Raw genomic sequence first — 27,244 nt, forward strand, 5'->3', positions numbered from 1 at the left:
CAAGAAGCTTTTCAGTAGACAGGGGCCACTGATCAGTCCAGGCAGGCTTATCTGTCAACCATGTCAAAGATACAACTGGATGTTTAAGGCCCTGCATCCCAGTGGCCCCCACTAAAAATCCATAGTAATTTTAACACCCTATTGAGTTAAGCAATCATGTCCTCATAAATTAGATTGAACATTAGTAGCATAAGGCCTGATGTTAGCTTGTTGGCCTTCAGGATGTGTCACAGTGATCGCAATAGCAGATAAAGCACCAGCAGTTGACCCACCTAACCCAACAACTCCAAAGGTTGATTGAGTGAGGGGCCATGTTGGAGGCCGAAAAAACTGAAATTATAGTTACACCTGCTCCCGTGTCAAGTAAACCAGATATTTTTGTCATTTTTGGATGACATCCCTTAGTGGTGACCAAACATTTTATTTCCGGACTCACATCTGTCGCCTTTTGAGTCAAAAAAACCTGAGGTGGTCCTGTAGATCCAAAACCTCCAGTGACACGACTCCGGTCCACCAGAGTTGGAACAGAATTCATAAAAGGAACAAGTTGAGCAATACAAGTGCCTTTTTGAATAACAGCAGGAGGTTCACTAACAGACACCATAGCATGAATTTGTCCCATATAATCAGAATCAATAAGACCTAAATGCACATTAATACCTTGAATAGTGCTACTAGATCTTCCCATTAGAAAAGCACTCAAACCTCGGCCTATTGGACCATGGGCATCAAGAGGCACTTTACATATACCTCTTGTCAAAATAGTTACTATGTCAGCTGTTGGTATATCAATCCCTGCAGAGCCTCTCGTGGCCCCTGTGCATCGATCACAAATGGAGAGTTTTGTAATGCTGGCAGGGCTCATGATTGTTGTCGGGATATTTGTGTCTCCACGTGCCCCTTCATGTTCTTCTTCCAGCTTCCCTGCACTTGTCGACCACCTGAAAAAGATGGTGACTTACAAAATTTAGCAAAATGTCCAAAATTGCCACAACGATAACAAGGCACTTTATTGGTCCGAATTATCCTAGAGTGTAAAGGTGTCCAGCAGTTTGAGGGCATTGTGCCTTCACATGCCCTGATTCTCCACAAGCAGAACATCTGGGTGAAGATTTCAAGACTGTTGCCAGAACAGCCATTTTATGCTCAACTGAACCAATCTTTGAGCAAGCAACTGCAATATCAGACAGCGAGGGATCCCCCAGTAAAGAATCAATAATTCTCCTGCAATCCTCATTCGCGTTGTCCTGGGCTAACTGTCTGCATAAAATTTGCCTCAACTTATCATCTTCTACTTGCTTCTCAAGGGCTGCAGCAACCCTTTCCACAAACTGCAGAAAAGGTTCCTTTACCCCTTGCTGGATGGTAATATACCTCAGTTTAGGAGCTGCCATTTCCATTGTTTTAAGTAAAGCACTCATACCCAGCTGCTGAGCCTGTGCCAGAATCAGAGGGTCCCATCTTGCCTGTAAATCCAGGTTAGAGAAAGGTCCATTGCCTAGCAAGGCATCAACTCCCACAGCATAACGTGGATCGTGCTGAGGTAACTGCATATTGTCCAAAGCTATTCTTTCAACCATTTGTTTCTAGGTAGCTTGAAATACACCATACTGCACTGGCTGAAACAGAATTGTAGCAAGATGAACAATATCATAAGGAGCAAGTACATCAGCATTAAGAACACAAATAAATTGCATTACCTGTGAAGAATTAACACCATACTTATCTACTTTTGCCTGGAGATCTTGCACAACCCCTCATGCAAAAACCTGATGGCTATCTCGTTCTCCCGAATTAGGACCAGCTTTGAAAACAGGAGAAGCCACAGGCCCACCAGAAGCAGCAGCAGCCATCTCCATCCTTTTAGGTGGACCTATTTTCTCTAATCAATTCCAATCCCCCACTTCAGCTGCTTTCATTCTCACATGCTCCCAAAATTGCAAAGGGTGTCAAGGAGTCACAGCCACCTGGCAGGGAGATAAAGTTCAAGAAACAGCAGGCCTGGATCTGCTACGAGGTCCAACAGAAACAGATCCCTGTGTCATTTTAGATGTACTTATGACCAGCAGTTCATCTTCGGAACTATTGCTCGGCAAAGAAGGGCACAATGTTAAAGACTGCATTTGTTTAGCCAGTTCAGAAGGGAGAGGGGAACAGATGGCTCAACGGGGGGTGGAGCAGAGGCAGACGACTTGAAGGGGGGCAAAGAAGGGGCGGACGGCTCAAGGGGAAGTAGGGGGGGAACAACTGAACCATGGAAGGACAGGGGAGGAGCAGCCGACTCACAGGAGAGCAGGGGGGAGCAACTGACCCATGGGAGGGTGAGGGGGGAGCAGCTGACCCATGAGATGGCGGGGGGGAGCAAACGGCCCAGGGGGAGCTAGAAGGGCCGATGACCCAGCCTGTTCTTCACTTTGCTTCTTCTGTAACTTCATTTTGGCTAATTGCTGCGCAGGCATAAGGTACTTTGATTTAGTACTCAGTTCAACTAACTGCTGAGCAGGCGAAATATATACAGGTTTAATATAGTCTTTTGGAGATGAATGCTGAGGAGCAGTCTCAGCCTGCCATTTGATTCTCACCATAGCAAACCCTGAGGGAGCCTCCACAGCAACTGCAGCAGACTCCTCAGGGGGAGATACATTGACAGGCTCAGCCCCATCTTCCTCCTGTTCCTCTACTTCAGTTTCTTGCTCTAATTCCTCTTCCTCCAATTCCTCCCCTCTATCTTGTTCTGCTTTCCATTCCTTCAACACCTCATACAACAGTCTCCAGGTAGTAGTCAAATTGACAACCATCTTATCCCCCTTAGATATCACATCCTATAGTCTCATCCCAACATTTTTCCTTGCCTTGGCACTAAAGGCAGTGTCGGCATCAGCTTCAAAGTCCTGTGATTTACACCATATCAGTAAACTACAAAGGGCATAATCAGAAGCTTGAACATTTTTTCCTTTTCAATAAGACTTTCCACATGGACAAAACAGTCTTTTCCTCATTTGATAAATTATTTCCCATTATTTTTCCCCAGTAGCTCTCCTCGAATCAGACATCTTAAATTTGTCTGGACCTCCGCAGCCTCCTTGCTGCCTTCACTCATTAGGGTGCCTGGTTGTACCCTTCAATTTTTTTCTCTCTTTTTTTTTTTTCCTTTTTTTTACAGCCCAGTTGTAATCATGACCAGATGTCACTATTGAGCCCCACACAGCACAAAGCACCAGGGCTCAGTCAGAAGGCTGTTTAGACTGATTTATTAAAGCAACATGTTGCTTTTATAGTTTTACTAGATGTTTACATTTACTTAACGAACACATACACTGCCCATTGGTCATAAAGAAAAAAGAAAACTTTCAATTGGTGAAAGGAGCCACGTCACTGTATAAGCCAACCAAAGTCCAAATCTTCTTGCTTACACTTTTCCCTCTCTCATTCCTCAAGTTGTCATGGTGATTGCTAGCTTTGGTAAATTCCTTGAGAGAGATATGAGGCCTTCCTTATCTTCAGGAAGCCTTCACTGGCTCACAAGAACGGCACAGAAATGTCTTTCCCACAGGCTTTCATATGTTTTACTATCTCTTTGTGTGATCACTTATGTGACACGTGTCTCTTCAGGATTCTGCTTTATCTTCTAACTGCTTATACATCTTCTTTATCCAGACTACGAGTCTCATGGCTTTCTTCAGTTATTATTACAGAAGTACTCCAGCAAATCAAAAATAATATCTAACAAAAACCACCTAATTAATTAACACCTAAAACTCTACCAACCAAATAAACCCTACCCAATCTAAAACCCCTACATATAATAAACAGAAACAAAATCCCGATAATACATATTAACATTTATTAGGGAAAAAAAAACCCAAAACCAACCAAACAAAAAACCCCAATTTAAATCAATTCCACTTCAAATGCAAATAAACCCATCCATAAAATTATCTTTATTCAAAAACCAAATTACACATAATAAATAATTTTTAAAAAAAGAAAAAAGAAAAAAGGTGCATGTCACGGATTCTATTTAGACTCTGAATGATGCCCAGAAGTTGCTGGATACCAACACTTGGTTATGTCCTTATTTGGGACTAACCATGACACAATTGTTCCTACTGTTTAACATTTTAAAGGGGGGACTCTTACCTGAATTCACCTTGGAAATTAACTCCTGAGGTGCGACAAGCACTGGAGGATGTCCAACAAGCTATTTCTGCTCATGAGGTTTATTGAATAGATCCCTCCATTGCTATCACAGTTTTCATTACCAATCCAGATTTTCTTCCTACAGTTATCATTGGCCAATGGAGTGACAAATGGTCTGATCCCTTGCACATTTTAGAATGGGTCTTCTTGCCCCATCAACCAAATAAGACAGCACCCACATTGTTTGAATTGATCGCTCATTTGATAATCAAATGCTGTCAACAGTGCTTGCAATTAATGGCAGCTGATCCTGCAAAAATTATTCTTCCAATAGAGCGGGAAGTCTTTGAATGGAGCTTCATTAACAGTACTCCTTTGCAAAGTGCGCTGCAGAACTTTTCAGGGCAGATTGCCTATCATCTGCCCAGTCATAAGTTATTGCAGTTGGCAAAATCAACCAATCTGTCTTTGCAGACAAAAATTAGTCGTGTGCCAGTGCAGGGACACACCGTCTTCACTGACGGCTCAGGAAAAACAGGGAAAGCCACTATTACTTGGAAGGATGAATCTGGGTGGCAAGTGCTGGAAGGCCATGAGTCAGGCTCGGCCCAATTGGTTGAATTAAAGGCTGTTGCCATGGCATTCCAGAAATTTTCTCAGGTGCCTCTGAACTTGGTCACTGATTCTGCTTATGTTGCAGACATAACCAAGCATTTGGATTGCTCACTTCTGAAGGAAGTCAATAACGCAGTTTTGTTTCAGTTATTGAAAACTTTGTGGTGTGCAATTCAGACCTGAGTTCATTCGTATTACATCTTGCACATTCGGAGTCACACCAATTTACCAGGTTTCATAACAGAAGGTAATGCCAGGGCTGACAGGCTTGCTAACCCTGCGTGGGTAGCGCCTCAGCCGGACAAGATTGTGCAAGCCAAAGCGTCGCATGATTTTTTCCATCAAAGTGCACATACCCTGCAGAAACAATTTCAGTTAACGCCAACGGAGGCTAGTGACATTGTCAGTTCTTGTGCTGATTGTCATGGACTTGCTGCACCTTTACCAGCAGGGGTTCACCCCAGAGGCCTAAAAGCCTTGCAGCTTTGGCAAACAGATGCCACTCACATCGCTGAATTTGGCCGACTTAAGTATGTGCACGTCTATTGACACCTTCTCCTCTGCTATGTGGGCATCTGCTCATACTGGAGAAATGGGTCGCAACATGATTGCCCATTGGAGGATGGCTTTTGCAATTATGGGAATACCTTTGTAGCAGCGTGTTTCGGGGGGGGGGCCTTAAGCTGTGTGTTCGCTGATAGCAGCAGGCAGGCAAGGAGACTCCACACGGCTTCTGAGTGTGCTAATTAGATGAGGGTTTATTCGGGGTCCTACCTCCGGGAGGCAGCATGGTTTCTGAGGGAGAGGGGGGGAAAGGGGAGTGAGGGGGGAAAGGGGAGGGGGAGAGAGGGGCCAGGAGAGCCAGCTAAGAGAGAGCAAACCGTCCCCGGCACAATTAACAGGGAGATTCAAAGTGGGCGCGGAACAGATTGGGCCAATGGGATTACAGACACGTAACACTTCAGGGGAGGATCACAGGCTTGGAATAAACCATACATTTTCCAGGGGTGAGACAGAGCATACCATTTAACTAAAATGTAACACCACATACTTTCTTCTGTGAAAACTGATAATGGCCCACAGAAGACATGGCAGGTTTTGCACTTATGGGGAGTCTCACATGAACTTGGTATTCTGCATTCTCCAACGGGTCAAGCTATTGTTGAACGCGCACATGGTACTTTAAAGCGTGTTCCGGAAAAACAAAAAAGGAGAATGCCCAGAGAAACCCCGCACAGCCGATTGGAAAAAGCTTTATATACAATCAATCACCTTACAATGCCACAAAATTCAAACAATCCTGTCATTTTAAATCACTTTTTCTCATTGCAGTCTTCAGGGGAGACGCACCTGCCTCAAGCGAAAGTCTGGATACGGGAGCTAACCACTAATAAGTGAGAGGGCCCGTGCAAGCTTATCACTTGGGGTCACGGGTATGCGTGCATTTCCACAGATACTGGGGTATGGACAATACCTGCAAGGTGTGTTCGCCCTGACTTGCAATACCAAAAACAGAATGTGGCCAACAGGCAACCTTCGAACGATGATCAAGATGCTGATCATCAATCAGATGGTCCCTCTACGAGTAGGGAATGAGCATTCTATATTTTTCTTTGTTTCTGGAAAAGGGTTGTTGACAAGTTAGACTGCCAGTTCTTTGAGCAGACTAACTATGTTTTGTTATTGTCTTAGAATTAGTAAGGATTTCATATAAGAAGGAACAATAAGACAATGTTGGTAAAAGGATGTGATTGTAAAGAATTCGATGGTATGTGTTGGAGAATCTCCCTGACCATTCTAAGTCAGCGTCTGATTGAGGTTCTGATTGATAATTGGCAAATTGTGAAAGGGACCTCTTGAGCTGTGTTTGTTCTCCTTCCTGCAAGGGGCCCCGCAGAGGATTACAAACGCCGCCTTCTGCTTTAAACAAAAAAGGGGGACCTGTGGATGCTGACAGAGAGAGAAACAGATAACTTTCCCAGGCATCGTCCTAGGAAAGTTGTGAGGACACTCAGAGAAAGAATTAAAACAATTCTTATCTTAATCTCTGCACCTGGTGTTTGTGAACGTGTGGAATGTTTGTACGTGATGTTTATGGAAAGATATTTACAAAAAGGTGCTGTTCCTAATTAACCAATGGTGTGAGGGGTGTTGTTTAAGGACCAGTCAGGTTCTGGGTGAACGATCCTGTCTATAAATATGTGAAGCTCCTAATAAATCTCGCTTCATGTCTTCTGAGCATTGGAGTCAATGTCGCCTTCCTTCAGCCGTTCCTAACTCAACAGTGACAAAAATCTCCCATAATGCTTAGTGATTCCTGTTCCTCATGTGTTCTAGTATCATCAATACCTACCATGATCTTCCTGTAGACAGCCATGACATTATCATCATCAAAGGGGAGAAAGCCACACAGCAGAGCATATAGCAATACTCCCATACTCCAAATATCTGCCTAAAAATTAAAGTGAGAGTTCACAAACCTCATCTGTCTAAAATGGTTTAGAGACTGATCACATTGTCTCCTTTTGGCAAAGCCCACATGCAACTTGTGGAAAGTAGGTTCCTTAACTCTGGACAGAACTCTTATAGTCCAAGTGAAAGCACATAATTTTCAATTCACTGAAACTAGAGCACTAGTAAAACCATTACCTTTTTCCTTAGGTTGCCAAATTGCTGCATTACTTTCAACCTACAAGGATTTCACTGACAAAAAGGAAATCAAACTCATCTGAAGGGATTTTATATTCAAAAGTATTTGTGATTATGACAGCTGTCACTACTTTTACAATCAGCTTTAAAGCCCCACTGTTTCTTCTCTGCATAGACATGACAAGTCTATGTGCCTCATACTGCAACTCCCACTTCAATCATAAAGATAAAGGAGGTTTGAGAAGCACTGACTTTGTGGAAAACAAAAGGAAAGCAAGACTTAGAGGTCAGGGACAGTGGTGCAAAGGAGGTAGAGGAAAAAAGACTGACTCCATCCAACAGCACAGACAGTTAAGAAGTTTGAGGAGATTGAAATTGCAGCATTTTGAATGGATTGACAAGGGCATGTAGCTGACCTCAGTGTTCTAGACATGGAATCAAAGCTGGATAAATGCCACAGCCTTTGTTCTCTTTAATTTTACTACACTGCACAGTACAAAGAGCAAGTTTTCATAAAAGATTTCAAAGGCAAAGTACACAAGATACTGAGACTGCACAGAAATTTGCAACAAGACTTGGATAATTAACAGAACAAATTGCTGCTTGGAATAATGCGGTAGAAGGCAGTTATTTTTTGTAGAGCAACACCTGGGGACAGTGAAGGATTAGTCAGAAAAAGAAGCCAGATACAGAACCTGTGGTTAGGAGCTATTCCAGGCTGTGACTGCTCTCAGTCACACAGATTCTGAGAGCCACTGAGGCAATGTGACATTGAAGAAAGACACCAAGGGAGTATATCTGAATCTCACCACCTTTAAATACATGGTGCACAAGGAAAATAAACACCCTAACCCACAATTGTACCACCTACCTCCAAGCCAATGTATGCTTTGCCCTGAATCAGCTCTGGTGCTGCATAAGCTGGGCTTCCACAGCAGATGTTCAGATGGTAATCAAGGCCACCCCAGAACAAGACAAAACTGATGACAAAGAAACATTGGCTCTAACACAAATGGTGTCTTCTAGCAACAACATATTAGAGGCTTCAGAAGCTTCATTTTCCAATGCTGTGTATATACAGTCACCTAACATTTTGCTTTGGTATAATATATGGCTTCACCAGGCAAAACCTCTCCAAGACCAGGAGAATTCTATAAATGGTCAGATCCCAAGCTGCTCCTTCACATGTTATCCCAGCAGCCTTTTCTGCAGCTCCTCCTGTGATAGGAATAATTCCCTTTGTGACCAGAAAGAAAACAGATGGAACTTGGAAATCAGTAATCCAAGAGCTACTGGGCATGAGGCTGGTTGGATATTTATATCAATATTTAAGGCAATAACTTCATGAAGAGCTATAGTAAAAAAGGCAACCCTGACTGCAGGAAGAAATGATGATGTCTGGCTCCAGATCAGAAGGCTGAAGGATCTGCTTTATTAAAACTATACTATATCACATTAATATACTATTTAAAGAGAGACTATCCTATTCTACATACATACTTCTTACTTACCTAACAACTAACTAACAACTTGTGACTTCTCTGCTGAGAGTTCGAGAAACAGCTAGATCCAATTGGTCATTGAACCCAAACAACCTTCACCAGAATCCAATCAAGCAATCATTTCAGGTAAACAATTTCCATACCAAATTCCACATGGAGAAAACAAAGGAGCAGAGATAAAGATTGTTTTCTCTTCTTCTCTCTGTGCTTCTCCTGAGAGACAGAATTGTGTCTCTCTGTCCAGAGAATGTGAATGCCACAGAGAGCCATTAAAATGCTTCCTTATTAACAACGTGTTATTCCTTAACCTGGGCTTTGTTCTAAGCAGATCAGAGTGAGATGACATTGTACCACCAAGATGGTGGTCTAATACTCCTGATTTCCTGCAAGGTGCTTTAACTTGACTCAGCTAAAACAATCTGAGTACTCTGGATCAGTAAGATCTTCTTTCCATTAAATTCCTTCTTCCCAGCACCCATCTCATATGTGAAGATGACAAACAGACCAGCAACGTAGAAACCAACTTTAAACTTGTTAAACAACTCAGTACAACCATGTAGATCCAGAGGCTTTGTAAAGGTAAGGGGAATCGATTTGATTTGATCCACAATCTCCACACATAGACAAATCCTGTGAAAATGACACATACCATTGAAAATTATTGGGGGCAAATGGACACCAATGTAAGCTCTACAGTACAAACCTTTGTGGGAGTAGATACTCTATACACAAGGCAATCTGAGCCTTATATTGGGATGAAAGATGAAGTGTAAGAGGAGAAAAAACTGATATTCTGTGCAGAAAATGTAAAACTGTCTCACACTGTTAAGGCCCTACCAAGCAATTAGCAGTGGGACAACTACACCAACAGCTTGAATTCAGGGCAAGGCTCTGCACTGCACCCTGAAGTCACGCCTGCAATTTTTATGTGCGCACTGTAGCTGATTAAGCTCTGCTATGAGAGCAACTGACACCCTTACCTTTGGTTTTGCACAAAGTCCAAAGTCTATCAGCTTCAGATTACGTTCCTCGCCAATCAGCAAATTTTCCTAGTAAAAGAGAAAGCAGTAATGAATTCTTACATAACGCCAGGTATCCAAGAAACCACATTTTCTTTCACCCTACTTCTTCTTGCCATTACCAGCCATAATTTACCTGAAGCTCTCCTCTGAAGATTTTGGCCTGTTGCTAATGAATATATTTTATATTCCAGATAGGAAATACAAGCTCCTACCTGCTCAGAAAGGCTTACGGGGCTGCTAGACAGAAAGCAAAAACTGTGAGGCAGCAGCCTGCCCTGGTAGAAAAGGCAGCCAGTGATATCCCAGATGGTGTGAAAAGAAGCAGAGCTGTCAAAGTGAGGGGAGCCACTTGCCCTCTATTCACCAGTGAGAACAGCACATTCAGTTTATGCCCACCCTCTAGCACAGGAAAGACACCAAACTGAGGTAAACTCTGTGGATGGACACCAGCCTGTCCAAGGTGCTGGAGCCCTTGTTCCATGAGAAGATGCTGAGGGAGAGATGGTTTTCAGCCTGTAGGTGACAAAGCTTCAGTGGAGACCTCATGGCAGACTTTTAATTCCTACAAAGGGGGCATAGAGACAGTGCCAGCCCCTCCACAGAAGCACATGGTGGGATGATGACAGTCAACAAGCATCAGGAGACATTCAGACTGGTACTAAGAAAAAGCCTTTCTCATAAAAAAGGAAGTGAAGAGCTTAACAGGTTTCCCAGCAACATTATGGTGCCTCATCCTAGGGAGAGGTCCAAGATGTGACTGGATGAAGAAGTTTGGTCTGACACTGTTTTAAACAGGAGATAAAAGCAGAAGCCACTAGAAGTCAATTCCCGACCAAGTTATCTCACAATCCTATGAATCCATCAGGTCTCCAGCTACAATCCTAATCCTTCCAAGAGGGATACAGAAGGCTTTGCTTGAAGAGAAGCTCTTTGAAGACAAGGATTTCATGAACTGTCTCGTAAAATGCTTGTACCCTAAGAATATGGTTTTCTCAGATATCACTGTCTCTAAACATGCAAACTTCTAACCCCTTCTAGGAGAAATGGTCTCAAGGCTTCCATTCCCTAAGCCCATGCTTAATTCTTGTGGTGACAGCAAAGCCACAGGATCAGTCTTGTGGCACATCCCTCCCCAGTCCTCACTTATTTACATTGTGGGAGTCACATTTTCCTTTGATTTTTAGAACAGAACAGTTTGCACAATAGAGAGGAACCATAACATCTTTCCCTGGGTACATGCTGGAATAAAGGGGAGAGCAAAAATGCCTAACCAACAGTCAAAATCAAATCTGTGTCTGCTCCACTCTCAACTGGAGTGCACTATTCTGCTTCTATTCCAGAGGAAGCTCCTTCCTCAGATACAGCTGCATCCAGCTCAGTTGAGGAACAAAGCAATAAGTAGAAATAACGCTCTTTCAGCAAATGTTAACTAAAGAGCTCTAAGCACAGGAGAACAGAGAAGACAACTCACACCGACTCCATTCAGAGAAATAAAAGTGAGTCTTCATTATTATTTGTGCAAATTTGACTACTGTTCAGACTTACTGGTTTGAGATCCCTGTGGGCATATCCCTGACTGTGCACATAAGCAATTGCTGAAACAATCTGCTGAAAAAATATGCGAGCTTCCTCCTCTGAAAGGTGGTGCTTAGCAATGATGTAATCAATCAGCTCTTTTCCAGGACAGTACTGCATGAAAGCAGGAAAACAAAAGAATACATTTGGGATACAGTCATGAAATGTAAACCTGAACAAGGGCACTGGACAGCAAGAAGGCACTCTTTTCTTCCCTTTGCTTAATCCCAGTAGTGCCCAGGCATTCCTTAAGCCAGTGTGCAACAGATCCAACAAGCCCAAGAGCCCAACTCTTGCCCGATGCTTGCCACAGCCATATCACACTACCAGCACAGGCATCAGAAACTGCCCAAGACTCGATGGCACTTCTCAGGTCCCGCATATCCTGATGGTGCTGTTTTTTGGAGTGTGAGTCGGGAATTAAAGTCAGTTTGTTTATTGCAAACAGTGAAAAGTGGCTTTTACAATGAGACAGAGCACATTGTCAGCTTCATTTTTAAACTACAGCACCTTGGACACCCTCATCATTGAGATAATTTTCTAATAATTGTTTCATTTAGTCTCTGCTACCATCGACTGCTATGGCTAAACCCAGAGATTTTTGCCATAGCAGAAACACCATTCCTTACCTCTTAAAACCATGAATATTTTCTTGGGTGTCTCAATCACATGATACAACTGGCAAATGTGCTGGTGACTCAAGTCCTTCATGGCATCGATTTCTAATTTAACATGAGGCAAGTCATCCTAAAAGATCACAACAACAAGGTATGAAATAGCCAAGTAATTTGACAGCCTGTTCATCACAGTAAGCCTGCACATCAGAACTGCTCAAACTTAAACTCAAACCAGCTCCATCACTGCTCACCTGCCCTCCTCACACACTGGTCAATAAAACCCAAAGGGGCAGATGTACAATGCTACTCTTCTCATCAGCACTCCGTTTGACTTATAGTAGTTTATGTAGTTATTTAATATTTAAAGCTGTAACTGACTCAGTTTTACAGCCAGAGAACATTGCCCCCTCCACATGAGGGCACAGGATTTGTGGTGCCATTAAAATTCTTTCAAGTCTACAGCATCTACCACCAGCCCATAGTGGCAGGTCGCACCCATGCTCCTGAGAACTCCACAGAAACAGTACATTACCAGCTTTGAAGTATCTTTTGGATTACCTGTAAAGCAAGCTTGTCCATGATTTCTATTGCAACATTTTCACCAGTGAGATGATGTCGCATAAGTTTTACCTTTGCAAATCCACCTAGAATTTGAAACAGAGATGCATAAAGCTCTGCATGGTGACAAGTTTTCTCACCCTGATCTCAATTGCCCTGAAGCAAATACCATATGCACAGCATGTAGCATCATTGCTAGAGGAAGAAGCAATTGCTGCCACCACCTTCCAGTTACACTTCCACATTGCGCCCTGCAAAATACACTGAGAAAACATGACCCACTGTTATATATCGAAAATGAGATGTTTGACTCCTGCAATTAAGGGATGAATATTGTGTGAATATTAAAAGAAGCTTTAGTGATGTATAGTTATGTTATTGTAGTTTAGATGTCCTCTGTTCTCCCCATAGTTCCCTTTTCCCCCTCTCTGTATTGTTGCCATCAGACAGCCTGGGTTGTCTAGGACAGATAGAAAGAAGGCGTGCACATGTGCCCCTTACATGGGGCAGTTGGGAATGGAAAAGCTTGTTGCTGGGGGGAGGGGGGGGGGGCATGGCGTGACAACACCTGACCCTCCAATCAAGTTGCAAGAAAGCAGTCTCCACCAATAAATGGCAAAGAAGAGTTGACTGACAGACTTTGGGAGGGGTCAGGGTTGGCTGACACAACTCCCAGGAGTATAAAAGACTAAGCATCCATTGTGAAGATGAGCCAGCCGCGAGGGCAGCTTCGAGGCCTGCTTTTCCTTATTTAGTCATTTTGTTGTATTTTTGTTAAGGTTTAATAAAGCCTTTAAATTTTTAAAGTGAGCAGTCGTTTCTTACACCCACAGACTGAAGTAACAGTTAATCTCTCAGATAAATGTCGGGGTGAGTGGACACATCACACACACTTGTTCGCATTCACAGACTGAGCCCACCTGTGCCAACTGTTCCGTGTAATTCATAGTACTTGAGAATTTCCTCATAGTCATCTCTGGCCATTCTGTGACCTGGAGGACATGGGCAGCTCTTCTCAGCACCTGCAAGGGGAGACCACAGATTGTGCTCATGCTTTTGGGCACAGGAAGTGACTCAGCAGCAGTCCCCGGGGAGGGAAGAGCGGCTGCTGTTCCCACAGACCTGTCAAGGCTGCCCGACGACAGGCACAGGAGCGCCGCCGTCCCAAGTCACAGCAGCCAGAAGACCCTCGAGTCCCACCCCATTTCTTGGGGTGCTGCCGCCAGAAGCTGTCCCGAGTGTTACCCTGTCCCAAGGCAGTGACCCCACAGCGGAGCAGCCTAGAGAGTCCATTACCATTCAAATGTCTTGCTTACGGCCGCCAAGATTGAAAAGCCAATCTCCGCACACTGCCAAACCGGAACGGGCGTGGAAGGCATGAGCATGATGGGAGGGAGGGAGACAGGGAGTGATCGCTGCCAGAGTGGGAAGGTCTGTCCTGCTGGCTGGCTGGCTGCTAACAGGGGTGGCCGCAGCTGAGACCACTCCCTACAGAGACAGAAAACAGCGTCTGACTCTCCCAGAAAGCACGTACCCAGGAGCAGCAGTCGGGACTGGAGAGGAGTCAGCGCCGCAGGGGCTGGTGCCAGGCACAAGATGGCAGCCAAGGCTGTTGCTCTGAGGAGGTGGTGCCTCCAGCCACTCCCTGTGGGCTTTCCTGCCAAAGCCCCGGCTGGCCGTGGCTGCCATTCCCAGCACCGCCCCTGGGCCTCCTGGGGCTGGCCTACCCGAGGCACAGTGTTTCTCCCGGCCAGAGCAGCGTGAGGCAGGCAGGAGTCTCTATTGTGAGGCATATGTTTTGATGACCATTAATAGACAATAGGTTCATTAATGCAGTATTGCAGCTTTGCTCTGTACATGCAAAGAAACACAACACAGTTTGTACCCCCGTCTGCCAGCTATTTAAAGAGGCAGGAAATGTGAGTGGGACAGGGTTGGAAGAAAACATGAGAGGAGAAAGGGCAGGAAACATGATGGGAAGAGAGTGGGAAACATGAGTGGAATAAGGACAGGAAACAAGAGGGAGAAAGTGTGAGAAGCATGAGGGGAAAAGAGAGGAAAACATAAGGAGAAAAATGACTGGACATCTGAGGAGAAAAAAGAGCAAGGAAACAGTATGGGGAAAGCACAAGAAGTGTGGGGGGGGGCATGAAAAATGCATATTATATGATTGGCTCTTTGCAAATATTAAAATGAATATGTGTTATCTTGGAAAGTTATGCTGTATTAATCTCTTTTAAGTAGTGTGGTAAATATATTTTATAGGCTATAGCATAATATTAAAATAAAAACTATGTAATGTAAGATACTTTTTGTAACTAGCTCAAGTAATGGAAAAGATAATCAAGAAATTCTTCGCATTATCCTATTTGGATAGAGATAACGGCAACAAGACACCAAGATCTCAAGAAAAGAATTATTGCCCCCTTATCGAGAACACTCAGACTTCAAGGAACCAAGAAAATTGATTTACAAGATGAGGGGGAGAAATTGAAATTAAACAGAAGCACCCTTCATTTGAAATGAATGTTTGACTCATGTATGAGATATATGAATATGTAACAGGCTATTGCTTTTAAGGGTTAATCCTTTGTTAGCAAGGTATGCTTTTGTGGCTTAGTGCCTAAGAGCATCCGGACGTCCGTAAGTCTTTGCTTTTTATTGTGTTTTATTGTCTTTACTTTGATTGTCCAAATTCTTATTGTCCTAATTTTTATTACTATTTTATTACTATTAAACTTCTAAAATTTTAACACAAGTGATTGGCATTTTTCACAGGGGGAAGTATGGCAAATGTGAAGGGAAAAGGGCTGGAAAAAGGGCAGGAAACATGGAGGGAAAATTTGGTTGCAAAATCATCAACTTTTATCAAAATATCCACAGCAAAACCAGCCTGTATGGCTCCCTCAGGACACTGCACAGGCTCAGGGCCTGCCATATCTTCAGGGACTAGCCTGGCCCTGGCAACAGGATGCTAATCCTCTGTCCATCCCTGTGCTACCATGCAGAGCCACTGAACAGCCTGTGCAGAGCCTGGAATGCCCTCTGTAGCAATGTACTTAAACAGCTTAGGCCACAGTGTGCTCCAGACAAACCGTTTTTAGTTATTCTTATCGGAACCCTCTGGAATTCATCAAGGTTACTAAGACATAAATTGTACTAAATTAAGAAAAAAGAGACTGAGAAACAAAATGCCATGACCACAAGAACTAGAAAAAGAAGGGCCTTGAAGCACTGAACTGTAACCAATCATACATCCTCAAAAGTGCATTGTGAAAAATGCGTTCACTCACCTGTGAAAATTTTAAAAGTTTAATAAAGGACAATAGGAGACAAAAGACAGTAAAGCAAAGATTATGGCCGGGTGCTTCTTGGCACTCAGCCAAGAGCACACTGTCACCTTTGGGGGTACCCCTTAAATATCTTTTCCATTACATCCGTCCGTTGCATATTCATAGACCCTTATGCATATGCATAAACTAGTTTACATTTTCCAGGAACTATTTTACATGGCCCCTCCTTGGGTCCGCCTTTTTAGAGCATGTGTGTTTCTTGGCTGTGGTTTTGGCTCCTTCTCCTTATCACTTCCAGTTTGGGCCTTGGTCCGTACTTTCTTCAGACAGCAGATGCTGATAGTTGGCCTATCAATAGCAGGGTCTTCATTACATGTTCACTGGATGTTATCCTGACCAAACAGACAGTTCACTCCTAACTATATGTTCTGGTTTGAAAGCAAAACCAGTGAGAGACTCCAAGTCAGAAATACAATTTATTAGGAAAAGGGAAAAGAAACAAAATACGTGCAATAATACAAAAGGAAAACCACTGACAGAGTCAGAATACAACCTGATACCATTTTGGCCAGGGTGTTGGTAGCAGTCCAAATTGGAATGGCTGCAGTCCTCCTGGAGTGGCAGATGTGGTTCTTTTGGAGCAGTAATCCTGTAGAAGGATGTAGTCTTCCTTTGAAGATCCAGTGGAATAACCCAGCTGTTCCTCTTGGGAATCCAGTAGAAAAGGCTGTCTGGTGTCCCAAAAACCCAGATTATATCCAGTTAGGAATGCTTGTCTCCTCCCTCTGGGTGGAGCATCTCACAATGGGAGGCTGTAACTTTTATCAGTCATGCAGTGACATTCAATAGCCCATTATCAGCAGATGTCTCCCCGGAGGGAGAATTGGTTGTGAAAAAGATAAAAAAAACTGCCCACTTAAGAGAAGACAACTGCCATACAGATAGCAAATGGAGTACATCTTGCTTTTCAATCTAGGACACTATATCAGCTACCACTACTACTATGTCTAAGTTTTTGTTAATAGCAGAAATAAAAGCATAGTTATTTTAACATTATACATATAACATTCATCCTAATGTTTGCGAAAAGCCAACAACGTAATATGTATTTATAACATGCATGCAGAACACATGGACAAGATAGAGGCACCAATCAAGAAATGCATGTTTGCATGTGCAGTAATATTAGAATGTATAATTTGAGCATAATGTACACAATAAAGGGGCTTCTGCTTAATCACATTGATTAGTTCTCCAGGAGTCCTGTTCTCCCGCATGTTGGTGACCCGACGACATAATGCTGTACACCGGACCCTTTGGATTCTGAAGGGGGTCTGCTGAGCGAAAAGGTGGGAGTCCCGGGTTGGAGACCGCTGCTGTGGGACCACGGTGGGAGGAGTTGGACGACGGCTCCGGGAAAAGAACGCTTACACTGCAGGGGACACCAGGAAAGGTGAGACGACCGGGGGCTGGTAGGATGGGAAAGGCACTGTTAAAAGAAGAACAGGCTAAGTTAACTGTCCTCCAGCTTATTCTAAGAGAGCAATTAAGTATGACCCGGAGGACTGTCTTGCTTCAGGGCAAATTTGGGAGAGAACACCCAAAGGGGTTCCTCTAGGAAGAAGATTCAATCGGCCCCTCCCCCAACTGGTTCGGGAAAAATACCTCCTTGGAGAAAAGTGGAAAAAACTGTTTATTAAACAGGAAAACCTAAACAAAATGAATGCGAAGGAGTGAGTGCAGTTTCTGAAAACAAACTGCACGCTTGTTCTCCCCCCTTCAGTCTCAGAACAAGTCTTAAAGGTGCAAAACTTATTATTCAACATAAACAGAACAGACGATTGGAGATAAAAGCATCATATAGTCAACTCAGGACAAGGTCCTAACAAAATATCTCAAAAGAATAAAGGGATGTTTATGATAAATTAAGGACTTTGATGAAATTCTGTACCTAAGCAAGGAATTGAAGATTTACTGCTTTGGGTAATTGGGAATTTCCGTGAGGCTACAGTCCGATCGGCTTTTTGTGGATTGCTCTGGGACGCTGTTGGTATTCAGCTTTTTGATCTTGCTACAAAGAGAGATAAGCTTGCAGCTGCTTTGCTTCATATGTGCCATGTAGCAATCAAAACAATTAACGACTGCATTGCTCACAATCTTATCTCTGGAAGTTCTACTGCGCCAGTGCGGGTGCCATTTTTAACCCCGCGCAGGCTCCTTACCGAGCTAACACCACCTTTGGCTGCTTGTAATATTATACTGAGAGAGAGGGGGAAGCCCTTCCTGCAAAGGCGGGGGGGGGGGGGGGGGGGCTAGCCCCATTGTACTCGTAGTTAGTGATATCGAGCCCACAGGTGATTCCCTTGACCTTATGCGCAAACTTTATGGCTTCGGGATAACAGTCCTGGAAAAAGTAGCAGCCCTCCTTGTTATAAATGAAATGCACTAATTTATTAATTAATGAAAATTTATTAAATTATCCAAACAGCAATTTAGAGAATAAAACCGAAAAAGCTACTATTAAAAAGGGTCAGTGCCTAGCCTGGGTATCAGCGCTGGGTGAGACACAGGTTCGACCACTGCAGCAGAGGTTCCCCTATGCTTCACGTCGACTGTTCTGTCCGAGAGATTTTTATACGGTTTTTCTTGACTGAGGCAAAGTCCCCTTCCTTCTTTCCTGGACTGCACTTATTCATGTGGCGTTCTTTTGCTGTGGCAAGTTGAACAAACCCGTTCGGAGAGTGATGATCACCCATGATCATATTCCTGGAGTTGGGTATTCAGATGTATCTCTCTGATGGTTCTGGTTATCTCAATCTCGGATACTTATCGCGTGTTCGTCGTCCGGGTGTTCTTCGGACTACCTTGACAGATGATCTATCTCCGGGCTGGCCATGTCTATTACTTTGTAAATGAAGGTCTTTTTCTCCCTGCTGCCAGCTGCAGTTTTGAAATACTGTGAAGCAACTTTCCCGTCCCCGGTTTGAGTGCTTAAAGAAACTTACAGGAATATTTTTTACTAATATAAAATATTTCATACATCTATTTCTCACAAGCACGAATTATCTAAAATACACATAACAATCCCTCCCCTTTTATATAAATAAATTAATTCGTGTTTTTCTTCTAAAAACTTTCCATTTTTGTTTTTAGCTACTCATGAATTTTCTTTTGAACTCATGTAGTTATTTTATACTCTACTTATTTGGTGCTCTTAAGAACTATTAATTTTTTTTAAATTTTGTACCTTTATTTTACTCTTCTTGCTGTATTTCTTGATATACCGTATAATCAACCCTGTCTTCTTTTATTCTCTGGGTCTAGCCCCTCTTTATTTTTTGAGAAGTAGAATGTCCTATTGTATTGCAGACAGACCCTGTAATCTTGATCCTCTAAAAGGTCAAGGATAACTAGTTCTTTTTTTTTTTGAAATGTGTTTGAAATGCGGTGAAAAATCAAGACCCCACAATTCCAATAAAGATTTGTAGGGACGGTATGTCTATTACAGCGCTGGGCACACGTGGGGATTGTTCCCCTTCAAAGGACATGCGCACCCCTGAGGATTCCTGATCCCTTTTTATTACCCCTTACTAATTTACATATGCATAGAATTTCACAATAGGTTCATGCATATTCATTCTGCTGGTTTCCTTGCACAGAGAACTCTCTAATCCCTTTGTCCATCTCTTGCAGACTTAGCTTTGGTTTTTTTCTTTGTTTCAGAGTTCAAGGGGCCCCTTTTATCTGTTCAGCTTGGAGATTCGCATTCTTTCTCCTTGGATGGGACAGTTTTACAAGCACAGCAGAGTATAGCAGACTAAACAGCGTATTTTACCCATGTTAGCAAGCTACTACGCATCACATTTCACCTAAATCCAAATGGATTTCTACTTCATTAAATTTCTACACTGTTTCATTCCCCCCTTTCCTACATATAAGTAAATTCTTTTACTTAATGCAAATCACTACAATAATAAGTGTCCCTTAATGCTTTACCATCTACATTTGATAAGGAGGTTAACACAGCTACTCCCTGTAGTATTCTCCAATTCCAAATTAGCAATATAAATGATAATCCTAAACATACTCCAACTAATATCAATAAAACTACAATGGGGTGACACAACTTATTAAAAATCCCATTTGCAGTTGGTGACCATCCAAAGATTACATCCCACCAGTGATGATCTGCATTCTGTTTTATTCTGTGCAGAATTCTGGTTATTTCTTTGGTATCATGATGGACAGTAATTAGGGTGTTTTCTCTGCTTTTTTGGATTTTCTTCAAAATCTCTAACAGGTCTTGGTGTTCAGTTAATTGTTTTGCCAATGTGAGGTCCATTCCATTAGGAGTGAGTGATAGTTTATGATACATTGTGTAATTGGTTTTAATCAGCTGGTGGGATGTCACTGGGGCCAAATATGAAAAATCACACCCAATAATCTAAACAAAATTGGAAATACAAAAATTAGAGTGATTTCTAGTAGACAAAATCACTGTTATCGATTTTTACAATAGCACAAGCAGTTCTCAAGCATACACAACCTTTACCAGTATATATAAGCACAGTTTTCCGATCAGTGACTGGATGAATCTCAAAGTGGCATGTAGCAGCCAGAGGCCCTGCAAGGCCTCCCTGGCAGTCACTTGCCTAAGATAAGAGATGCCTAGTCATGATGACTGGACCAAAGAAGCCCCTCTTCTGCCTTCGGACCCTCGTTATCTCTCTGTAAGATGATAGGTCATATTTGCCTCGACTGTTACTATTGGACCATTTCCTAAAACCCCTGTACCCTTTATAAACCCCCATTTCTGCCCAGTTCGGCAGAAGAGCTGTCACTGAAACCCTTCGCAGGAGCGGCCAATAAAGACGCCGCTGTGGAACCTCATACAGCCTTCTCCTCTCTCTCCCTGCGTCTGCCTGAGGCACTGAGCAAGCAAAGAGCTGAAATCACTGAAGAGATGAATTCACCAATGAGCTGATCTCACTTAAGATTTGAGCTGCTTGCTAAGATTTCTTGCAGCTGGGAGCTAGCCTGAGGGACCTGGACAGGTTGTGCTTATCAGCCCAGCGCTATCCGGGACACCTACGGCAGCCGGGGTCAGATGGGCCCCGGGAACCCCAGGCTGTAACACTGGCAAATACTTTGTTCAGTGTCAAGACACACATCTTGAGCATTAATGCTATTGCCTTCACAAATGAATCCTAGTTGTTCCCTAGTAACACAAGATTCTAAGTTTACTGTTTGCCACTTTTCACTTACCTTTCATGCCCACAACCTATGCTCTGACGGGTAGAGCACTGTCTTTTATGATTTAATGTTAGTGCGATGATGGGGTGGATCACATAAACAGTGGCATTACATATAGTAAGCACAAAGGCAGTGGCCACATTAGAAGCAGGACCATAGGTAAAATTTACCATAGTCCACCAGGATTGAAACTTTCTTTCTAAATCAATCGCATTATCCCAGGCAATCTTTCAAATTTCAGCTGGAAAATCACCTTCACTTTCTTCCCGTATGATCAGAGCTGCTGTTGCCTGCATCCATAACTGTGCTTGTATACAGCTGAAAGCTAAGGACACATTCTCTTGAACTGTATTAAGCGCTTCTACTATTAACTTGTGGTCTTGATCCCTGGCCTTCTCCCACTTTGGCAGTACTTTTGAAATCTGCCACTGGCTAGTTCCTAATGCCAATAGAGATGACTGTAAGGGCTGTTTTAATTTTGCTAGACCACCTGCTGCAGTGGCCAGATTGTTCATCAGTATTTCTGAATCAATTCAATCTAAAACTCCTAATCCTGTCCCTAATATCCCAGTTAGATCCCTTCTTATTCTGCTCCTGAGGTGTACTTGTCTTTGTAACCATGTTGTCCAGCACTCAAAGGACATCCTTAAGAAAGAGGAGCAGGCTGGTTGGATCTCTGAGATGTTAATTTCCATTAGCAATTCAACACGTTTGAGAGACCACTCTGGATTGAACAACAGTTGTTGTTGACCCATGTTCCTCACTACATATGGGCCTATTTCATATACTTTAGGTTCAAGTTTGGTTTGGGTCTGAGCTGCTTAAGTACTGGTGTGAGTTGTATTAGGTCTTGCCATTGTAAAAGGTATAATATCTATTTTAAATTTAAATGAGAGCCTGATAGCATCATGAGCCCACAGACAAATCACTTTTACAGGCTGTATTAATGTGAAATTACACTAACAATCTGATTTACTTGGGCTGTCACAAACCTCCCAGTGCCTGTATACAGGAGAGGCTGAGACACTAACTTCATCTGGCCTCTCATGAGTGGTCCCATTGATCACCCGGCATCCTACCCTAATTTCTTCTCCTCTAATTCCTTGAAGTGTCCACAGTTCCTGTTCCTGCCACTCCTGCTCCTCATATACCTGATTCCTGTGGATTACTACAGTGGATAGGTTTAAATCTTTTATCTCAAAAGGTTCTGCCATGGATCCAGTATACTCATTAAAAGCCTGGGACCAAGGCCATTCAGCATCGGTTTGGATAGAGGTACTCTCTAATTCCAAGACTCTAATTATAATTATACACAAAACAATTCCGTAAATGAAATTACAAGCTACCCCCGGCCGCAGTATACTCATTTTGCCCGAGTAAGTTTTAGTCTCAGTTCATTGTCTCCTGGTGTCACTCTCCAAGGGGCTTCTGGGGCCTTCTTCACTCGAGAGTGGTAGATCCAGGCATTCTGGTCCTTGACCTTGATCGCAGTGAAGGTGGTGAGAAGCACCTGGAATGGTCCTTTATCACTGTGCTTCCAAAGTCTTTTCTGTAAGAGACTTAATATATACATAATCCCCAGGCTGTATGCTATGTAGTGGTCCATCTAGCTCCCTGCTCCGAGTTCCAGCCACATGTTTTTCAATTTCTCTGAGATGTTTACTTAAAGCCACCATATAGGTGGCCAATGTTACCTACCCAATGTGGGTGGACATTCCCTTTTGTATTCCATATGGCCTTCCATAAAGCATTTCAAAGGGACTCAGCCTTTCTTTAGTTCTAGGTTTAGTTTGAATTCGCAGCAGTGCCAGTGGAAGAGCTTGGATCCAGGGTAGATTAACTTCCTGCCCCAGTCTTACAATTTGTTGCTTAATCAGATGATTCATTTTCTCCACTTGGCCGCTTGATTGGGGGTGGTATGGAGTATGAAGTTCCCAGTCTATGCCCAGGTGGGTACTAATCTGTTGCACTATCCTGGAAATGAAATGTGATCCTCTATCTCAGGATATTGTGGCTGGAACTCCAGAGTGTGGTATTATTTCTTGTAATAATACCCTGGTAAACTCTCCAGCCTTGACAGTTCTGGTAGGGGATGCTTCTGGCCACCCTGAAAATGTATCTGTTAATACTAATAAATACTGATACTCCCCTTTCCTTGGGAGTTCTGAAAAGTTAATTTGCCACTGCTGTCCAGGTCCATGGCCCCTCCCAATATGACCAAGTTTAGGTCTGGGAGTATTTTTGGGTTTAGCCTGGAGGCAAAGATCACACTGTTGGGTCACTTGAGTTATAGTGGCATATAAATTCCTGGCAACGATTCTTTCAATCAAATAAGTGTTCAAGGCATCTATTCCCCAGTGTGTTTTCTGATGCTCCTCCCTTAGTAATGACCACAACAAGTGGGAAGGGATTACCAGCTTCCCTTCAATGGTAGCCCACCCCTCATGGTTATATTTCTCTTTTTGACCCTCGATTAGTTTTTTGTCTTTCTTAATATATTCTGGCTTACTTTCAAGGGAAATTTGTCCATCTGGGATCAGAGCTCCTTCAATAGTTACCTCACATTTTGCTGCTTCCTTTGCCTCTCTATCCACCAGCTCATTTCCTTCCTCCAATTCTGAGCTCACTCTCTGGTGTGCCTTAATATGCATTATTGCTACCTTTTCAGGCAGCTGAATTGCTTCCAGCAGACGGATTATCTCCTGCACATGTTTAATGTTTTCCCCTTGTGAAGTCAGCAGTCCCCTCTCTCTCCAAATGGCTCCATGTGCATGCACAACTCCGAATGCATACCTTGAGTCGGTGTAAATGTTTATTTTCTTTCCTTTGGCCATTTCCAAGGCACGGGTCAGTGCAATTATCTCAGCCTTCTGTGCAGAGGGGCCTGTTGGTAAGGGTCCAGATTCAATTACCTCTCTGCAGGTAGTGACTGCATATCCAGCATGTCGCTTTCCACTGGCAACGTAGCTACTCCCGTCAGTGAACCAGGTCTCTGCAACATCCAAAGGAGTGTCCTTTAAGTCTGGGCGGCTGGAGTAAGTAGCTTCAACAGTCTCCAGGCAATCCTGGTGGACTGCTTGATTTCCACTGAGAAAAGAAGCTGGGCGGACAATGTTAGTTGCCACTATCTCTACGTCATCTTGTTCAACCATGATGGCCTGGCACTTCAAGAACCTCTGTGGTGAGGGCCAGTGGCCGCCCTTTACTTCCAGTACTGTGGACACTGTGTGGGACGCTAGCACAGTTATTTTCTGTCCCAGGTAAACTTGCATGCTTCTTGAATATTCAGCACGACTGCTGCTACAACTCTGAGGCAACCTGGCCATCCTTTGGCTGTTGCATCTAGTTGCTTGGAAAAGTAAGCAACTGCCCTCCGGTAGGGACCCAAGTCCTGAGCCAATATCCCCAGGGCAATTCCTTGTTTCTCGTGGGAAAATAGAAAGAATGGTTTACTTACATCTGGAAGTCCCAAAGCTGGAGCTGACATGAGGGCACTCTTTAGCTGGTGCAAGTCTCATGTGGCTTCCTTTGACCACTGGAGATCTCTATTTCCATTAGCAATAAGAGCATAGAGGGGTCTGACGAGCAGTCCATAATTATAAATCCACGGCCGGCACCACCCTGCCATGCCTGAGAAGGTTTGGACTTCCTTTATTGTTTGGGGTTTCAGGGTTTGGCTTATTGCTTCCTTGCGAGCCTGCCCTAAAGTCCATTACCCAGCACTGACCTCATACCCCAGGTTGATTACCGTCTGTTTCACCACCTGTGCCTTTTTCTTTGATACTCTGTATCCTTGGATCCCTAGGAAATTTAAAAGGCTTACCATCCAGGCCACACATGCTTCCCTCGTCCGAGTGGCTACTAAAAGATCATCCACATACTGTAAGAAACTTCCTTCTTCCTGTGGAGCTTCCCAGGACTCTAGATCTTTTGCGAGTTGTTCCCCGAACAGAGTAGAGGAATTTTTGAAGCCTTGAGGCAACACCGACCATGAGAGCTGGGTTTTACGCCCGCTTTTAGGGCTTTCCCATTCAAATGCAAAAATTTTCTAGCTGGCTTTGTGGATAGGGAGGCAAAAGAAGACATCTTTCAGATCTAAAACGGTAAACCAGGTTAGCTCAGGTGTTAAAAAAGTTAGTAGGCTATATGGATTTGCTACCACAGGATATAAATCTTCTGTTATGTTATTGACAACCCTCAAATCTTGTACCATCCGATATGACACATCAGGTTTCCGAACAGGTAGAATGGGAGTATTGAAATCAGATTCACATTTCTTCAATAACCCTAACTACAGAAAATTTTAAATTATTTCTCTGATTCCTCCCTGTCCTCTTTTTTCAGGGGATATTGCTTAATTCTTACTGGTTGTGTCCCTTCCTTAAGCCTAATTACTATGGGGGAGGCATTTTTCGCCCTCCCTGGTACACCAGAGGCCCATACCCTAAGAAAATACTTGACTTAATATCTGTTCACTAATTTCTTCCTTATTTTCAATGGCTGTTAATGTTAAACTTAACACCTCTATGTACTTTTGATCATTTACCTCCAGAGTAACCTCCCCATTTTTGAATGCAATGGTTGCTTGTAACTGCTCCAAGAAGTCTCTCCCTAAAAGTGCCTTTGGAGAATTGGGCATATACAAAAACTTGTGAATACCCCATTGTTTCCCCAATTTATACTTCAGAGGTTTGCAAAAATATGCCTTCTCAGACTGGCCAGTTGCTCCCTGCACTACAACATAATCATTTTCCACAAGTACTAATGCTTTATTTAAAACTGAATATGTGGCCCCTGTATCCACTAAAAATTCTACCCTTTTCCCTTCTTCCCCCAGCCTCGTCGTTATAACCAGTGGATCTGCTGCAGTGGAATCCCCCGGTCCTCCTCAGTTGTTTTGTACATGTGCAACCACCTTTGGTCACCTCATCTTTGTTCTGGGCATTGGTTTTTCCAGTGACCAGTTCTTTTATAGATTGCACACTGGTTTCTGCCCAGCTGAGGTGGGCCTTGTCTGGGTGGTCCCTGCCTGTGTCTCCCTTGTCTTTCTTCCTGTACTACTGCCACCAGCTTTTTCATCCCTTGTTTATATCCTTCTTCCCGGTTGCTAAATATTCTCCATGCCTCTTCTAGCAAGGCTTCAAGGTTTCTCCCTTCCGGTCCCCGGATTTTCTGAAGTTTATGCCTAATATCTCCAGCAGACTGTCCCAAAAATGAATTAACTAGCTGATTTATCCCTATCTCAGACCCCGGGTCCAATGATGTATGGCAATGCATTGCATCCCTCAAACGCTCTAGAAACTCGGACAGAGTCTCAGAAGGCCCCTGCTTAAGGGAATATAAGGCAGACCAATTTATGGTCTTTGGAATAGCTCTTTCCACTCCTGTTACTATCCACTCTTGATAATTGGTTAATTTCTTTACTTCTGCTGATACGTTGGGATTCCACTTTGGGTCTTGGAGGGGAAAATACTCTTTTACATCTAGCTGCTTGCTCTTGCAGTAATCCTCTGCCAAAGTTCCTGCTGTTTTTAAGATTAGCTGTTTTTCTGTTTCGGTGAAAGCATCCAGTAGTAACTGCATGTCAGCCCAATCTGGATTGTGTTGTTTGATAACATATTGTAAACATTTGGCAGTAAGTATCGGATCAACACGATAGTTTCTAGCAATCCTTTCCCATGCTTCTAAATCAAGAGGGGTAAATGGCACTTTAATAATTAATTGCTCCCCTTCTGGTCCCACTGCCTCTCGCAGAGGGGCCTGTAACACTGCTTGCCTCCTAGTTCTGGATGAAATTGGACTGTCAGGAGGGGGATGGGTCTGAGTGGATGTGCTCTCCCCACCTGAGTGCTCCTCCCTTTTTGGGAAGTCCTCCTCATCTTCATCATCTTTCCATCTGCTAGGAGGAGCTTTTAACAGATGAAATGTATCTTGTCCTTACTCCTCAGCATGATAAACTTTATCCGGTCTCATACATCACTGTCCTATACTGCATGTTGAACAGCAACGTTTGATTTGCC

At 43.3% G+C, this 27,244-nt stretch overlaps 3 long non-coding RNA genes across 3 annotated transcripts; all 3 read right to left on the reverse strand.

Moving 5' to 3' along the window:
• Window positions 1-7,103: 7,103 nt before the first annotated feature.
• On the reverse strand, window positions 7,104-8,389 carry LOC137464301 (uncharacterized). The gene is made up of 2 exons (XR_010994167.1): window positions 8,276-8,389; window positions 7,104-7,207 (listed from the first exon to the last, which is right to left on the reverse strand). It is a non-coding gene; the product is annotated as an uncharacterized lncRNA (long non-coding RNA).
• Window positions 8,390-12,135: 3,746 nt separating this feature from the next.
• On the reverse strand, window positions 12,136-14,124 carry LOC137464315 (uncharacterized). Its single transcript, XR_010994180.1, has 4 exons — window positions 13,801-14,124; window positions 13,599-13,700; window positions 12,679-12,764; window positions 12,136-12,250 (listed from the first exon to the last, which is right to left on the reverse strand). It is a non-coding gene; the product is annotated as an uncharacterized lncRNA (long non-coding RNA).
• An 8,364-nt stretch (window positions 14,125-22,488) lies between these two features.
• LOC137464299 (uncharacterized) lies at window positions 22,489-24,297 on the reverse strand. Its single transcript, XR_010994164.1, has 2 exons — window positions 23,788-24,297; window positions 22,489-22,783 (listed from the first exon to the last, which is right to left on the reverse strand). It is a non-coding gene; the product is annotated as an uncharacterized lncRNA (long non-coding RNA).
• Between the last annotated feature and the right edge of the window lie 2,947 nt (window positions 24,298-27,244).

This window comes from Anomalospiza imberbis, chromosome W, assembly GCF_031753505.1.
Source record: "Anomalospiza imberbis isolate Cuckoo-Finch-1a 21T00152 chromosome W, ASM3175350v1, whole genome shotgun sequence".
Lineage (NCBI taxonomy): Eukaryota > Metazoa > Chordata > Aves > Passeriformes > Viduidae > Anomalospiza > Anomalospiza imberbis.